This window comes from Vigna umbellata, chromosome 5 (genome assembly GCF_029865625.1).
Source record: "Vigna umbellata cultivar VRB3 chromosome 5, Vumbellata_1.0, whole genome shotgun sequence".
NCBI lineage: Eukaryota > Viridiplantae > Streptophyta > Magnoliopsida > Fabales > Fabaceae > Vigna > Vigna umbellata.
This window is the reverse complement of record NC_142169.1, coordinates 40174396-40192624: the sequence shown is the minus strand read 5'-3', so window position 1 is coordinate 40192624 and position 18229 is coordinate 40174396. Positions and strand designations below refer to the sequence as shown.

The window sequence follows — 18229 nt, the reverse complement described above, 5'->3', positions numbered from 1 at the left end:
AATGAAGAATTTGTTTATGTTAATTCAATCCATAATGTTCTTCTTGCTTGAAGGTCATCGAGAGAGAGAGAGCTTGAGCGTTTCCACTAGTCTCTCTCCATAGCTAGTCTTGCATTCCTAGCATTTTATTTACCAACTACCATAACTTTGCACACAATCTCCTGCCTTCATTTCATTTCTCAAACATAGAACACCATCGCTTAGAGTGTTCCTCCAATTCCTTTTGTCTCCTTATATCTTCATTCCACCAAATACATTTCACCTTGCACTTCTTCTTCATTCTGTTGCGTTCCTTCATCATTTTAGTCATGTATCAGTTACTTACGACTTTAATTTAGTTTTTGAATCTAGAAGTTGTTGCATCCATCTCCGTTTAGAGAAGATGATTCGGATGATTACCTCTTCCAGTAGAATCAGTTGGATCGCTCTTCCATCATGTGGTATCGGGTCCTATGGTTGAATTACACGCCTGAGCTAAGTGTCTTTAATTCATTTTCGTGTTGTCTAACAGTTTATATCCATGTTCTTGTTATGTTTTCACTATATCATTCAGATAATGTTGTTTCATTCATTTTTATTCGGTCAATTCTTATGTTCATCATTGTTTTTTTGAATCTGATGCGTGTTCTTGTTTTTCTACACATTTTAATCGGTGAAATTCGGTTGTGGAGTCAATTCTGCTTTTAGATTTCAATTTCAGTTTGTTAAGTCGTGTGCATTCTTAAATTTGATTTAGTTTTCCAAATATGTCCAGTTCTACTTTAATCTACTTTAAATCAGTTTATGATGAAGTTAACCTGGTGATGACACTAAGTCGAGCCTGTTAGGATAAACTTAAATTTTAGGGATTCATTAAAATCTTATTTTATTAGTTTTGGGTTTAGTAATATTTGATTTGATTTTGATAGAGATAAAATATATATAGGTAGTTTTGATTTTCCATTTATTTAGGAGAGTATTATTGATATAATAGAGATAAATTAAGTTGATTTTATTGAGTCTATTGATATTTTATTGTCATTTTTTATTATTTGTACTTGGCCCAAGTGTTGACAATATTTTTGATCTCTAGAAACGAAATCAAAAACTTGTTGATGGATCGGCAAGTGTACCGAATCGCACAAGTAATATAAAATGGTAAGACCAAGTATCGTATCCCTGAAGACTCTTGACACTAAATAGTTGTGTGATAACTCAACTAATTAAGACTTAAATAAAATGAGATTGTTGGTTTCAAATGCAAAGACATAAAATTAAATATGAATGCAAATTGATCAATAGTAGAGTAACAAAAAGATGAACGGAGGTTTTTATAAAATGATATGATTATGTTGTTAGGGCTTGATTTCACCAAGTTTACTCTCATGTATAGAAGAATTCTTCTTTTTACATTAATATTAATGTCACTCACTAAATTACTTAGAACCTGATCCCTCGGCGCAATAAGCCTACCTTAATTCTTAGTTCGTGCAATTCCTAGCGTTCCTAAAAAATTAAGTCTGAAGATCAAGAGCTTAAGATGACCAAGTACTCATACCCTCATCCCTGAGAAATATTACCCTTGGGATAATTCAACAAGAACCTGAATTGTAAGGAACCTCCCGGCACTCATGCAATTCATAAATCATGCTACTAAATGGGTTAAATAGAGCAAACATTGAAACAGATGAATTCCCTAATAATTAATGAAAAACCATATAAATTAAGAATCAATTCAAATACATGAGAGTTCACAAGGTTACATCATTCTCAAACAACAAATAGAGTTTAGTTCTCCATAGACAAGGAGAAACTATATGAATAATGGAAAAGCATGAGATAGTGAAACCTTAAAAGTTGAAGAGGAAGCTCCCGCCTCCAGATCCGACTTCAGAGGGTAGAAGAGTGTGTTGTTGTGTTGCTCCAGCCAGAGATACAAAACCTAGAGCGCTTGGGTCCTTTAAATAAAGTAGGAAAACAGTAGAAACAGGACCCGGTCCAAAAGAGTCGAAACAGAACAAAAACTGGGCCAGATCTGCGACGCACAACGGTTGGGCACCCCATTTACGGCGCCCGGGCGGTGGACGGTCCTCATATAGGGCTTCAGCTCCAATTAGACGCCCAGGCTTCGAAGGTCGCCGCTCGAGCGACTTAGGAGGGCGCCCAAGATGTGGACGTCAATTTTCCGAGGCTCAAGCCTCGGACAGGGCGCCCAAGCTTCGTGTGGTTCCTCCTTTAGGTGCTTTTCAAGGCCTTTCTGAGCTATAACTCCTTAGCACTTCATCTCTGCTTTCCGAATTCTCTAATTACCTATCAAAACAAGGGTAATTAGTCATAAAATCATCAAATTCAACCTCAACTCTCTTATTCACACAACTTAATGAAAAAGCATGAGTCCAAGCAAGTTTCTAAGTGAAAAAGGGTGTATTTAATGCCAAAATTACATCACAAATAACGGTATTTTCAACCGTTAACACCAAGGCCCTATTTGCACCTATTTAAAGGTTGTCAAGGTTCAATGAAAAGTAACCATAGGGAATTGAAGAATATTATTATTTGTGTGGGTCACATTTTGTTAACAAAGTGGTATCAGAGCTTTATGCTCTCAGTACCGAGAGGGAAAAAGAGAGAGAGAGAGAGACGAAAGAGTCAAACACCGTGAGGGAAAAAGTGAGTGCTTGATTTTTTTTTTGTGAGAGAGATGACAAAGGTAGTTAACGGAATGAGTGTGTCACAATTGTCGGAAAGGATCAATTACGACAATTGGTCTTTGCAGATGAGGGTTCTTCTTGGATCCCAAGATGTATGGAACATAATGGAGGACGAGTACAATGAACTCGCGGATGATGACCATGAGACAGTGAATCAGATTGCTGCATTGAAAAGGACACAAGTGAAAGATAGATCGAGTTTGTACTTTTTGTATAATGTAGTGGATGAATTTAGATTCGAGAAAATGGCTAATGCAAAGTCAGTAAAAGAAGCATGGGAAATTTTGAAGGTGGCATACAAAGGAGATACCCGTGTGAAGCAGGTCCGAGTTTAAGCCCTTAGAAGAGAGTTTTAACATATGAAGATGGATGAAAAGGAAGGAGTTGTCGAGTTTATAGCTCGAGTGTAGAAGATGCCCAACCAACTCGGAATGAACGGAGAAGAGGTTCCTCTTAACCGGGTTGTGGAAAAGATCTTGAGAAATCTGGGGGATGCTTTTAAAAGTATTGTGGTCACTATTGAAGAGACAAAAGATTTGTCAGTTCTCACTGTGGAGAGTTAGCTGGGTCATTAAAGGCCCACGAATTGAGGAAGAAGAAGAAAAAGAGGGAACCCGATGATGAAGCACTACAAGCAAAGTTTGACTCGAATGGAATGTTGAAAATATTTTTGATCTCAAGAAACAAAACCAAAAACTTGTTGATGGATCGGCAAGTGTACTGAATCGCACAAGTAATATAAAATAGTAAGACCAAGTATCGTATCCCAAAAGACTCTCGGCACTAAACAATTGCATGATAACTCAATTAATTAAGACTTAAAAGAAACGAGATCATTGGTTTAAAATGAAAAGACAGAAAATTAAATATGAATGCAAATTGATCAATAGTAGAGTAACACAAAGATGAACAGATGTTGTTTAATATGAGATGAATATCTTGTTGGAGTTAGATTTCACCAAGTTCCCTCTCATGTATATAAGAATTCCTCTTTATGCATGAATGTTAATGTCACTCACTAAAGTACTTAGAACCCAATCCCTTGGCGCAATAAGCCTGCCTTAGGGTAGACATCGTTTGGCAGACAGAGGCAAAACTTCACCCCTTGGAGGAGGATTTTGGATGCTAAAGCTCCTTTCTCAACTTTCTAGGGTTCTATCTTTCATTCTTTCATTGTTTTTCATCTAGTTTCACCATGATTATGGTGAACTGAACCTTCATTGTTGTTGGGGAATCGTTGTAATCCTTTGAAACTCTCATGTTTTGAATTGATTCTTTATAATATATGTTTTCTTTCATTAATTGTTAGGGTTTTTCTTCTATACACTATGCATGCTTTGTTTAACTCATTCAATTGCATGATCATTGATTTTATTTGTATGGACACATATAGATAAATCTAGACATGAAGAAATTCTCCCAAGAGCAATATTACCTAGACATAGAGATAGGAGGATTGGTTGCCTTTAAGCTTCTATGCGAATGTAATGCATGAATAATTGCTAGGTAGATAAGACATTGTAAAATAGTGATTAGGATTAGGCTTTCTTCACCAAGACATCGAGTTTAAGGTAAATTAGAAAATGACATTAACATTAATGAAGAAAGGTGAATTCTTGAATACAAGAGAGTGGATAGGAGAACTCGGTAACCCCAACAACATAATCATCCATATATTTCAATCACGTTTTGCTTCTTTTGTCTAGTGGATCAATACATGCATTCATATTAACTTTTTAGTGTTTGCATTTAAAACTCAAAGAATTTGTTTTTCAAGTCTTATTTAATCAAGAAATCATACAACTATTTAGGCCGTGAGTCCTTTGGGAACGATACTTGGTCTTACCATTTTATTATTACTTGATACGATTCAATTACACTTGCCGAGGGTTAACAACATCATATTGAGCTCTTCAGTTCTCATCTTGAGTCCACTCAGAAAATTTTTTCAAAACAATTTTTCCATTAACAACATGAGTTGGCTCAAATGGACCGTTTAAAGTTGCATCCCAAACTCCTTTATCCACGGATTCAAGAAAGATTTGCATCCTTTTTTCCAGAAAGCATAATTTTCTCTAGCAAATAGTGGTGGTCTATTTGTGGATGCACCTTCACAAAAAGTTTGAAAATTTAAAGCCATTTCTCAGGATCAGTCGATTTAAGGAAAAAGATAATCGACTTGGATTTCAAATATCTTATGAAAATCAACTCAAGTGCCAATTGTTGAAAATAGAATGACTTAATTTCTCACACCAAGAGGGGGTGAATTGGTGAAATGTAAAAAAAAAGTTTTCTTTAAATCTTTTTCGCAAAGTAGATGCCTTTAAAAGCTTTCTTGAAACGCAAGGAAAAAGATTTGTTTATGCAGCGGAAATATAATCGATTTAATGCAGTATGCAATCGACTAAATAAATAGTGCATGGATAGAAAGATCAAACATTGGGTTTTTTTCCTGGTTCGACCAAGCCTACATCTAGTGTCCTTCCAACCATAGGAAGCCAATGCACTATAATGATCAAGGTTTTTACAACAAGGTTTTTATAGTGACCTCACGTCAAAAATATAAAACACCTCTCTAACCCTCTAATCAAAATATAGGCATATACAAAACAGACTAGCAACAAGAATCCCCTCTCCTACAGTCCAACCCTTTGAGCCACCCTCAAAGTCAAGAACACAACACACTCTTCTTCCTTTAATCACATTAGGGAAACCTCAAACCAATCTTTACAAGATTGTAGCCTTTGATCTTTCAGTAACACCCAAATGTTCAGATATGATCAGCCTTTGTAAATGCAGTTAACTTGCACTTCAAGAATCCACAAGTAAATGATCACCACGGTCACTTCTTATTTCTTGGAGCTCTTTCCCTTTCTTTGTAAGAATGCACTCTCTGCAAAATATCACAAAACTGTTAGAATCACAAAAGTTCTTACAAAGATCAAGTTTGCGTCAATTTATAGATTTTCACAATTCAGACGCAGTTTAATCGACTTAGCTACTAATGCAGTCAAATGTAACAATTCAGTCAAAGTAGTTAGCAGCAATCAATGCAGTTAATTGAATGTGCAATTAATGCAATCGAATCATAATAAATGCTTGGTCAACATATATAAAAATATAGCTGTTGTAACATTTAACACAAGCATTAACATAATTTCAAAACTGTAACAAACATTGTCGAATGCAAGTTGCATATAATTGACTATGTAACACAGTTGCACGAAGTTTTGAAAAACTTCTTCTTTGAAAATCGTCACAGCACACTTTGAACAAGTTTGTGGAAAGCCACGAGTTTTAATCGACTCACTCCATAATGAAGTCGACTTAAAACTGTTGTTTTGCCACACAATAAAAAGTTCAACATAATTGCTTGTGATTTTCTTTCTATAAAACATCAGTCATGCATTCACCAATAAAATCAATTATATCGCACAATGAAATGCAATGTATCAACACAATCATGTTCTCCATGCTTTAAACAGATTTATACAATGATTAAAACATGTAGCATGTAAACAATAGAACATGTAACACATAAACATCACATGTGTTATTAATTATGTTGTCATCATAAAAAACCACAAGCTTTGAGATTGTAGGTTCAGCTAAACTAGTGCTCTTCCTATCAACAATCTCAACATTCTTCGTGCATTAATGTTAACATCACTCACTAAATCACTTAAACCTGATCCCTCGGTGAAATAAGTCTGTCCTTAATTACAAGTTCATTCAATTCCTAGCATTCCTAGTAATTAATTATGAAGATCAAGAGCTTAAGAGAACCAACAATCATACTCTCATCCTTGAGAAGTATTACTCTTAGGAGTAGTTCAATAAGAACCTGACTTGTAAGAAACCTCGCGGCACTCATGCAATTCATACACCACGCTATGAATAAGTTAAACAAAGCATGCAATAATCACAGATGAATTACTCTAACAATTAATGAAAAAGCATATATTATTAAGAATCAATTCAAATACATGAGAGTTCACAAGGTTACATCATCCCCCAACAACAAATAGAGTTTAGTTCACCATAGACATGGTGAAACTAGATGAACAATGGAGAAGAATGAGATAGGAAAACCCAAAAAATAGAAGATGGAAGCTCCCGCATCCAAATCCGCCTCTAGAGGCTGAAAAAGTGTACTGTTGTGCTCCTCCTGCCAAAGATACAAAACCTAGGGTGTCTGGATCCTTTAAATAAAGTCGAATCAAAACAGAAACAAGGTCCGGCCCATGTCGCTGGCGCTCAAGCGCCCTAAGTGGGGGTGCCCGGGCGTCGAAGGGTACTTTGTAGCGCTTATGCGCCCAAAAGAGGCGCCCAGGCAGTGTGCGGTGCACTTCTGGCGCTCAAGCCCCCTTGAGGGGCACCCAAGCCTCGCGGATTTTTTCAGCACTGCGTTTTTTCTCTTTTTCTATAGTTCTGCTTGCTCCTTGAGTTCCGACTCCTTCATACTTTGACTCCTCTTCCAAACCACTTCATTAACCTACTAAAATAAGGGAATTTAGTCATAAAATCATTAAGTTTAACCTTAACTCTCTTATTCACACAACCTAACAGAAAATCATGATTTCAAGAAAGTTTCTAGGCAGAAAAAGGTGCATTTAGTATCAAAATTACATCATAGATAACAGTATTTTCAACTGTTATCACAACCCCAAACTTAGAACTTTGCTTGTCCTCAAGCAAAACAGATTGTAACTCATCTTTTTAGAACAATTACTACAATGATTCAACAAGAATCCCTTTTATCAACTCAACATAAAGATGTCAGTCAAGATGTGCATATGCCTTAATTCAATCAAAATCAATGTGATGCTCATATACTTCAACAAATGTTATCCTTAAGAATGATCAATCAACCAAGCAAAGATGTAATCAGAAATTCAAAGAACTACTCCTCACCAAGGAAAGTGTATCACTCAAGCACTCAAAAGTGTATCACTCAACTCAAAGGTGTATAGTGAGGTGTTGGTGAATTTTTCACTCTGCTATCACAATGTCACACAAATTAACTTTGCCTTTCATTTAGCCACAATCACACATACTCACAAGCAAGTTGTCATCACAACGGCTTTTCATCGCTTGTAACTTGGTTGGGCTAACAAGGAAATTGGTTTTTCTGGTCAGCAAAATCCTTGAGTTAAGAGAGACATTTATGATTTCATCATTCAAGCACAAACTCTCTTTCTTTTTCCTAGCTTTCCCTTGCATTGAGCTTTTCTTTTCTTTTCTTTTCATCTTTCTTTTTCTTTTGCTTTTGCTTTTCATGTACTCACTGCTTAGCTCAATGCCTTTTCTTTTCAATTTTTTCAGTAACCCCAAACTTGAACCTTTATCAATACCTCATCAAATGTTTTCAACTTAACTCAAGGTAAAGATTTTCACAAAGGGTTTTAAAATATTGCATAAGGCTCATGGTTCAAAGGTTAGAACAAATTGTTCTCTTTTTAGTGGGCAAAAATTTATGTGAAGGTTAAAAGAATAAGGGGTAATAAAAGATGACCTTGATCATATGAAACCTACAAGCAAGTAGTTCAATCTGAGAAAATTTGGGCAAAATATTCATGCTTCCAAAGTAATAGCAATTATTGACAAAAGACTCTGAAGCCCAAATCTCACACAGGTAAACTCACAAGTCCTAGAATTCAGAAAAACACCGTACTCAGTATCTCAATCAAGTTTTACCTCAAGCACCTGTTTCATACATTGTGAGCCATCACCTGTATATTAGTACATCATGCATCATCTCAACATCAATCAATACACTAGAATATCACAAAGCAATACTCATCACAAAACATAACACAGTTGAATCAAAGAAGTGTGGTTCATTCAAGCAAAGTACAATAATGAAACAATTGATTAAAAAGAAAGGTTTAGAAAGTTGGGTTGCCTCCCAGTAAGCGCTTCTTTAACGTCACTAGCTTGACACCATCTTCATCATCCTAGCATCCATCAGTATGTTATCAGTAACATCCATCAGTAGATGTCTAATCACATAACATACATCAGTAGATGCTAATATTTCTTATCTTCATTGGTATCCCTAAGTAGACAGCAATTTTTCTCATCTTCATCGGCATCCAGCAGTAGATGCCTGATGAAAATATTTTTAACACTGAAAACGGCGCCAAAAACTTGTTAAACCTCGACAAGTGTGACCAAATCGTATCAAGTAATAAACTTGGTAAGACCAAGTATCGTTCTCCCAAAGGACTCACGGCCTAGTTAGTTATGTGATTGTTTGATTATTTAAGACTTGTAAAAACAATTTCTTTGGGGTTTTTAAAGCAAAATACAAAAAGTAAACATGTATGCATGAATTTGATCAATGGAAAAGAAGAACAAAACACTTGGAACGAATTATATGGATGAGTATGTTGTTGGGGTTTATCAATTTCATCTTATCCACTCTCATATATTTAGGAATTCATCATTCTTTTCATCAATGTTAATGCCACTCTCTAAGTTACCTTAAACCCGATGTCTCGGCGAAGAAAGCCTAATCATAATCACTAGTTTACAATGTCTTGTCTCCCTAGCAATTAATCATGCATTATAATGAATAGAAGCTTAAAGACAACCAACCATCATACTCCTATATGTCTAGGTTTATACTACTGTTGGGAGAGTTTCCCCGGATCTAGATTTCCCCATATGTGTCCATATCGAAAAAACCAATAATCATGACATCGAATGAGTTAAACAATGCATGCTTTGAGCAAAGAGGAAAAACCCTAACTATTGATGAAAGAAAACATGTATCTCAAATAAGATGTTTAAACACAAATTCTATATATGAGAGCTTCAAAAGATTACATTGATTACCCAACAACAATACAAGTTTAGTTCACCATATTCATGGTGAAACTAGATGAAAAATAATGAAAGAGCGAAGGATAGAACCCTAGAAAGTTGAGTAGGTAGCCTTAGCATCCAAAGTCTTCCTCCAAGGGGTGGAGAGGTGTGTATTTGCTTCGTTCTCTGCCAAAGGTACTAATCCTAGGTCACCTAAAACCTTATATAGAGTTCTAAAAATTACAGAAAAATAGGCCCAAGCCCAAAATAAAGGCGCTCAGCGGTAAATACCGCTCAGCGGCACCAACGCGTCATCAATTCTTCCCCTCAGCTGCATTTTTACCCCTCAATGGTGCCAACGGGTCTTCAGAAGTGTTGCTCAGCGGTAAATGGCGCTGAGCGGTACTTGCGGCTTCTCTTCTTTTGCACTTTTTAAGTTCTTTTCTGATTCCATCTCGGTCCTACTTCACTTCTTTCATCAAAATCATCCTAAAACCTGCATAAAACAAGGAAATCAAGCATAAACCTTTCTAACTCTCTTATTTTCCAAAAATATAAGCAAAAGCATGATTTCAAGCTAGTTTCTAAGTCTTAAAGGTTGCTTTTGGTATCAATTTTAAGCATAAAAATAACAGTTTTTCAACTGTTATCAATGCCTAATTACCTAACATCCATCAGTAGATGTCTAGTCACCGTCATCTTCCATAACAACATCCATTAGTAGATGATGTCATTCATCATCCTCATCATAGCAACATCCATCAGTAGATGTTGTAGAAGCATCCATCAGTAGATGTTATCATACTGCCATTAAAAGCAGCCTTTAACCTAAAAAAACTCAAACACACAAAGAAAAAAAAATCAAATCAAAACCACACAATTAAATCAACTAAAAAGAAAAGTTCAAAAAAATGGGCTATCATTCATTGTAGCAGCATCCATCAGTAGATGTTGTTATCTGAATCCTCTTAGCATCCCTCAGTAGATGTTGTCCAACATCCATCATTAGTTATTGTCATTAATGCAAAACGAAAATCAAATCCACACCACACAACTAAATAAAAAAAAAAATCAGAAACTGGGTTGCCTCCCAACAAGCGCTTATTTAACGTCACTAGCTTGACCCACTACAATTTCCCTATGCCTCAATTGTTCCCTTTTCTAAATATTTTTTTCTTTTTGTTGAATTATTTTAGGAATTTAATATAACCAGGAACCTGTTGTAGTGTCCCAAGGAATTTTAATCTCCAATTTCTTGAAGATTTCCATGAAACGCTCAAACTGTTTTTCCTTCTCTTCCTATGATACTTCTTTGGGTGAGGAAGGGATTTTTCATATGATTCTTTCCTTTTTCTCTCATCCTTCTTCTCTCTCTTTTTCTTTTCTTCCCTCTCTTTTTCCTCCTTGGAACACTCCTTAAGGTACAGAAGATTTTTCTCAATTTTTCTCTTTTCTCTCTCAACCTCTTATGTTTCTTTTCTCTCTTCTTCCACATTCTTCCCCTTTTCTTTTCTCTCAACCTCACTTTTTCTCTCTTCTTTTTCTTCCTCTTCCTTTACATCTTTCTCTTTTTCACTCAACCTTTCTTCTTTTCTCTCTATTTTTCTATCATCTAAAACTTTGTCACTTCTAGTGATAATAACTTGACATTCCTCCCTAGGGTTAACTTTCATGTTACTCCCAAGATCATCCAACTTCTGACTTATGTGACAAAGCTGCCTCCCTATCCTTCTGAATGCTTCTTGAGTGATTTTATGATGAGAATCAGACATCTACGTTAATTGTTGAAGTGTGTCATCCAACTTAGCCATTCTTTTTGAGAGAGAGGGTTGTTGTTGCCATTGTTGTTGTGGCAGCCTATCAAATTGTTCGGCAGCTTGCCCAAATTGACTTTGACTCATGTTTAAGTGAGGTTTCCACTAGTGGTTGAAATTACATTGGTGGAATTGAGTGCCCATATAGTTAACTTCTTGTCCGAATTGCATCCTTCAAGCACTAGACACAAAACCCTATAAAACATTGTTAGCACAAAAACAAAAACAAACGACACAAAACACAAATTAAAAATAGGATGAAAATAAAAATAAAAATAGAAAAATAAAAATAAAGTCAAAGTTAATCAAGAATCACACAAATAGAATAGTTTAAACCTTGAGTCCCCGACAACGGCGCCAAAAACTTGTTGATGGATTGACAAGTGTACCGAATCGCACAAGTAATAAAAAATGGTAAGACCAAGTATCGTATCCCAAGAGACTCTCAGTACTAGATTATGTTGTATAATATGTTTGAGACTACAATATATGATTATGTTCTTTTGATGCATCGGATGATCATGGAATTGTTGTGTAATCTCTGTGAGACTGTTATGTGATATGAGGAACTGTAACATGTATGCTCTAGTGTTGTGATGCTTTTATATGCATGTTGAACATGACTAAATTGTGTTATGTGAGTGCATTATGAATATGACATGATTTTGGTATGAGATATGTGAGATGTATGTTGACCTGCAATCATCTCCTTATATGTGTTTTGGGAGTTGCCCTGATAAGCTCTTTGAGCGATGGGAACTGCCCTGGTAAGCTCACTATACGAGTGGTGGGAGTTGTCGTGGTACGCTCTTTGAGCGGTCGAAACTTCTCTGATAAACTCACTATACGAGTGGTGAGAGTTTTCCTAATAAGCTCTTTGAGTGGATGAGAACTGCCTTGATAAGGTCACTATTGAGCGGTGGAAATTGCCCTAATAAACTCACTATACGAGTGGTGGGAGGAAACCCTACACATCAAGGGGATGTGTATCGACCCTGACAATCTTTTGTATAAAGTGATGGGATTGACGTTGAGAATTGGCCTGAAAATGATTCTGATTGAAAGATAGTAGTCTTTTGGATAGAGTAATGATTGTGTTCATAACTCAATTTTTGAGGACGAAATTTTTTGGAGTTGGGAAGAACGTAAGACTCGTGTTAAATGGTTATATATTTCTAAGATTGTTAAATATTTTATTTTTGATGTGTTGATTGAACGAGAAAGTGTGCTAGAAATGAATAAGAAATTATTTTACTTTAGTTTTATTTAAATTCTAGAAATTTCTTAAGATGCACAATTTATCTGTTGATGTTTGTATTACGTTATCAGTTAATGGCCTTAGCACAGTGGTGCTGGTGGTTGTTGAAGGGGTAAGAAACCCTTGGCCTTGTTTGAATCCCCTTTTGGCTGGAAATGTGGGTTTTTCCATTTGTTGTTTCGTTTCCATTTTCTTGTTTGGTAAAGGGTGGGACCTGTACAAGCAATTATAGTGGGAGAAGAGTGGAAAAGGGGAAAAAATAAAACCTAGCATATAATTCTTAAGAAAAATGAAAGAGAGGAGGAAAACTGTGAAGTCTAAGGGAGACTAGCTGCTGCCGGGAGCGAGAAGAGAGCAACCAGTATTGGTGGAACCCAAGGAATCCTAACGCTTTTCAAGGGATACCAGGTAAGAGGAGTGGCTTTGCTTTACGTTGGTTTAGGAATGTAAGTGCATGAGTGTGTGAATTGCTTCTTTATGTCGCACTCTTTTCGGTTTAGATGCTATTGTGCTACATCAAGTAGTAATCCTCCTTTTATGTTGGTTTATTGAACTCTGTGTGATGTCAGAAATACATGGGTAGTACAGACTGGGGGTTTGGGATAGAAGTAGACTCGAGACCATTCTACTCTCGGTCTCTTCTCGGTTTCTGTTAGAGAACGAGGTGAAACTCGTGGGCCTGGTTCCCAGGCTTTCTTAGGAAAATGTTTTGGAGCGTGTAAGAGATAGGAGAGCTAGGGGACTTGAGACTGTGTTGGGAAAGAGGGTTTGAGTCGTAGAGTGCTAGTGAAAAGGAAATGTGAGTGGTGGAGGAAGGAGAAACCTAAGTGAGCCTAGGGAGGGAGTGGGGTTGTGAGACCGAGAGAGGAAATGCGTGAAGAATTGGGGGAGTGTTGCGTGTTAGGGGGGTTGAGCGTAGTGAGGTGGGGGCGTGGGCGTGTGTGTGACGGTGGTGAGACCGGGGAAAACAAGAGAGATTTTAGGAGGGCGTCTTCCCTCCGGCCCAACCAACCAAGGGCGCTTTTTGAGTATCGATTCCTCCCACTCGCTTCCTTCCTTGTGTCGGACCCTTGCGGTGGCCGTCGGACTGTCGCCGGAGCATCGTCGTCGCCGGAGCCGGAGTCCCTCTTCCTCCGACCTAGGCAGACATTGTGGTTTTTTTAAGTTGTAGCGTGTTCCCACGTGGTCCCTTCCCTTGACCGGCGCGGTTCCTTGTCCGCCGGAGTTTCAGGGTGTGGAGCCGGAGCATTGACGGAGTGTGGCCTGAAGGGAGGACGAAAAAGAAGGCTTTTCGGGATTGTTAGTCCAACCCACACATTTTTCTTGGTGTGTGTTCCCACTGCCAGACGTGTTCATTAAAGGTTGGTTTATTTGTATTGAGTAGAATGAATTTATTTATAATAGATGTATGATGTTGTTTATGTATGATGTTGCTTATGTATGATATGGTGTTTGTAAGTTGTACAAATATGACATCTTGGGGTGTAGGTGGAATGTTATTTATGTATGATGTTGGTGGTTTGTTAATACTATTTGTTAGAATAAATAAATTGTGTGGTGATTGATACTATGGACATGAGAACATAAACATTCTTGGTTTGACGATATTGAAATTGTTTCTCCCAAGTGCCAAAATGTATGGAATAGAGGACCTCCAAAAATAGATGAAATAAATATGGTGGGATGAATTGGGTTTTTTAGAAAGTTGTTTGATATAAATAATGATATTGTGTGGTTCTCCATTTCTTGTTTATCCTTTACAATTTGACATATAATTGAAGTCTATTGCATTTTGTAGTGTTATTGATTTTTATAGATGTTTTTTGGTTAATCTGACATTGTTTTTGTAATTTTGTTGGATTGGTAGTCATGGATTGCACAAAAGAAGAAGGTTACAAGAATGTAAGTAGATTTAATATTATCAAAACTTATAACTTTCTTTGAAAAGAGGGTATGATGGTTTTTTGTTTGAAAAGAGGTTATGATGGTTTTATTGTTTGAAAATGAATTGTAGTTGCGGTTGCGGGCATGGAGTGACACAAAACCGATAGTCGACCTTAATTCTATACTACGCCAAAGTGATAGGACACGTATCGAGGAGACTCCATTCAAGTGGTGTCTTTATATGAATAGTCCAATTGAGTTCTGCAGTCCTTTGTTCAAGGAAATGGTTAGACGTTGGGTTTGTCGCAACGAATGTTTTGTTTTGAAGCAAACAATGGTACCATTTACAGTTGGTGATGTTTGCATGGGTTTAGGGTTGGGTGTTGGTGGTTTAGATGTAAATTTTGATGATAACTTTGATGTTGTTGTTTGTCATCAATTTTCGTCAAAGTCGTTCACTCTAAAAGATGTCATACATAGGATAAAGTTCTTAATACAAAATAATGACATGGATGTTGATTGTGTTTGTCGTTTGTATATTTTAGTTTGTTTTATTGTTTTCTACTTTCCTAGACATTCAAAGGCAGTTAGTAACATGCCTTTTACAGTATTAGATAACATCGATAATTTGTACCAATATAATTGGGCAAAAGCGGTGCACACATTTGTGGTAAATAGTTTAGGAAATGCGTCAAGGATGATAAGGCAACGTGACATAAGGGACCTAGGTCTTAGTGGGAATGTTGCAGTGTTGCAGGTAAGAATTTTAAAATTTTATTATGTTTCATGTGGCCGTAATTTTGTTTATTATATGATTATCGTTTTGGTTAATATTTTTTTTTTTAGCTATGGGCGGTTGAACGTTTGGGTTTAGCGGACGGTGCACATCACATTGTCTTCCCGCGAATAATAAATTGGCCTTCACTTAAGTTAAGGTCTAACAAAATAAAGGACTTGTTTAAACGGAAAGAGGTAAGTTAGTTCTTATTTTTATTTACATTTTTACGATATGTAGTACATGAATTGTGTTTTTTGTTATTTAATGATTACTTATAAATGGATGTTTATAGATATGTTGGGAGTGGTTTTTGCAGGAGGAGGACCGTTGGAACTCAATCATTCGTGCGACCCTTCATTTGGAACAAGGGCCAATACCGGAAGATGATGGACATGAGTTAGGGTTGAGTTGGGAAGAAGTGGTGATGAAGAAAATTGAAGACAACCAAAGAAAAATGGTTGCAATGAATAAAGATTTAAGAACTTTGGCTACAATGGTAGGTGTTGGGAAGGAAGAAACAGAGCAACCTTCTTTTTTTAAAGAGGGTGGTACATGTGGTGTTGATGTTGAACGTGATGAAGTTGAAGGTGATGATGAAGAAGGGGATGATGGGTGGTTGTTTCGAAGAAGAGAAAGAGAATGTTGAGGACGTTATGGATGTTACACCTCTTGTATGCACTGTGGCACGACATCATGATAATGAGATGGTAATTTATTGAATGTAAATCCAAAATACTTGTACAACTTGGTTATTCCGTTTAAGCTTCCTTGGAGGTAATGAATTTTATAATTTTTAAATTTTATTTATTAATAGTGTGATGATGAAACGTGTTGACTTATGTGATATTTTTGTTTGAAGGGTTGTTTCTGAAATTTGCGGTCAAACATTTGGAACCCAAGAGTGTTATTCTTTTGGACCTAGGATGCAGCTTGGCAACATGGTAATAATGAAATTTGGTGTGTTAATTTATGATTTAGTTTATATGTCGGTTGAATTGTATAGTATTAAGAAGTTCTTGGTTGTGTAGGGGATTTTGTTTGGCACATCCGTGTTCATGTTCTTTGAAAGAAGGAGTACTGGAGTAGTGAAAAGGATATGTTTTAGTCCATTATATGCGGTTGGTTAAAATAGTAGTTATTTTATGCTCTTAATATTCTATTAACATGTGAAATGAAAGCTAACTATGTGACTTCCTTGCAGACCCATGTTTTAATTGACTCAAGAAAGAGAAAGAGTAATCGCAAAGTTTGGACATTGAATGACTACTGTAACTACTTCCAGTCTAATATAATCGGATTTTATGACATTGTTAATGCCGAATTTATTAGTGCAATTACATTTCATTTAATTAATTTGGACAATATGTTTATGGTTATTCGTACTTTATGGTGTGATATTTTATTTGTTGTAGTTGTTTGTCCCAATTATCCATGATGGGCATTGGTGGTGTTACGCTGTGAAGATTCCATCACTGCAAATGTTTGCATTGGACTCTTTTGGGCACAAAAGAAAAGAACGACAAAAGATTGACAATGTCATTGTATGTGTAGTAATTGATGTTTACTTTGTAATTACAAATTTATAAGGGGAGTATGTTGTTTTCCAGGCACATAATCTTGCATTGCTTTTTGGACATTTGTTGAATTGTTTGGAACACAAGGAACCATCATTGGAGGTACAACACTTGCATACTCCAATCCAACCAAACAAGTATGTTTGTAATGTTGATTTTTGTAAATATAATATTTTATTGTATAATTGATATGTTAAATATCATACTTGCGTTGTTGGACTTGTTTTGTTGTAGATTTGATTGTGGAGTAATTGTTTTGAAAATTATGGAGTTGTGGGATGTCATTGAGAAATATGAAAGAAACACAATGCCTAGTTAAACAACTGTAAGCTGTAAAAATTTATATGTTCTGGATCTTTCATACAAATGTTGCATTTGATTCATGTTTTGTGCATTACTGTCTTTGCAGGAAGAACTACAACAAGTTATGGAACAATATGTTTGTCAATGGATTTTGGATGTGGACAACGTGCGGAGGAATCAAGTGTTGGAAGATTTAGGCATTTCGTAGAATGCTGGGGATTATTGATGAAAGAACACTTGTTGTTACATTTCATATTTATGTATTGGTTGCACATCAAATCTGATTTCAGAAATTGTTGAGAAATATATTTGGCAGTTGAAATTCAGTTTGTTGTACTTAATTGACTTTCATGTGCAAAACGTTTTACCCAAGTACCTAGTTGGCCTTTCTGTGCAAATAGTTATACCCAAGTACCCGCTTATTTAGCCTTTGGTACCAGTTCTGGTCCTGCTCCTGGAGCGTTAGCCATTGTGGTTTTTGTGCCACGAATGTGTTAATAAATTCCTAAATAATTGTTTCCAAATTACTCAGAAATAGAACAAATGAGCGAGAAGACATTAGGCACCTCTAAATGAGTGTGGTGTACCAAGTTGGCCTTGCTGTGCAAAAAGTTATACCCAAGTACCCACTTATTTAGCCATTGGTACCAGTTCTGATCCTACACCTTGAGCATTATCAATTGTGGTTTCTGTGCCACAAATTTGTTAATAAATTCCTAAATAATTGTTTCCAAATTACTCAGAAATAGAACAAATGAGCGAGATCACATCAGGCACCCCTAAATGAGTGTGGTGTACCAAGTTGGCCTTGCTGTGCAAAAAGTTATACCCAAGTACCCACTTATTTAGCCATTGGTACCAGTTCTGGTCCTGCACCTGGAGCGTTACCAATTGTGGTTTCTGTGTCACGAATTTGTTAATAAATTCCTCAATAATTGTTTCCCAATTACTCATAAATAGAACAAATGAGCGAGAACACATTAGGCACCCCTAAATTAGTGTGGTGTACCTAGTTGGCCTCTCTGTGCAAAGAGTTATACCCAAGTACCCACTTATTTAGACTTTGGTATCAGTTCTGGTCCTACACCTGTAGCGTTACCAATTGTGGTTTAAGTGCC

At 36.4% G+C, this 18229-nt stretch overlaps 1 long non-coding RNA gene across 2 annotated transcripts; it reads left to right on the top strand.

The window, feature by feature from the left end:
* The first annotated feature begins 12687 nt into the window (after positions 1-12687).
* On the top strand, positions 12688-17397 carry LOC148198341 (uncharacterized). 2 transcript variants are annotated; one of them, XR_015779866.1, is made up of 10 exons: positions 12688-12980; positions 14440-14474; positions 14587-15428; positions 15551-16008; positions 16094-16175; positions 16263-16352; positions 16436-16502; positions 16647-16775; positions 16842-17133; positions 17218-17397. It is a non-coding gene; the product is annotated as an uncharacterized LOC148198341 (long non-coding RNA). The 2 variants fall into 2 exon arrangements; XR_015779865.1 differs by having other exon boundaries at positions 12688-13933.
* The last annotated feature ends 832 nt before the right edge of the window (positions 17398-18229 follow it).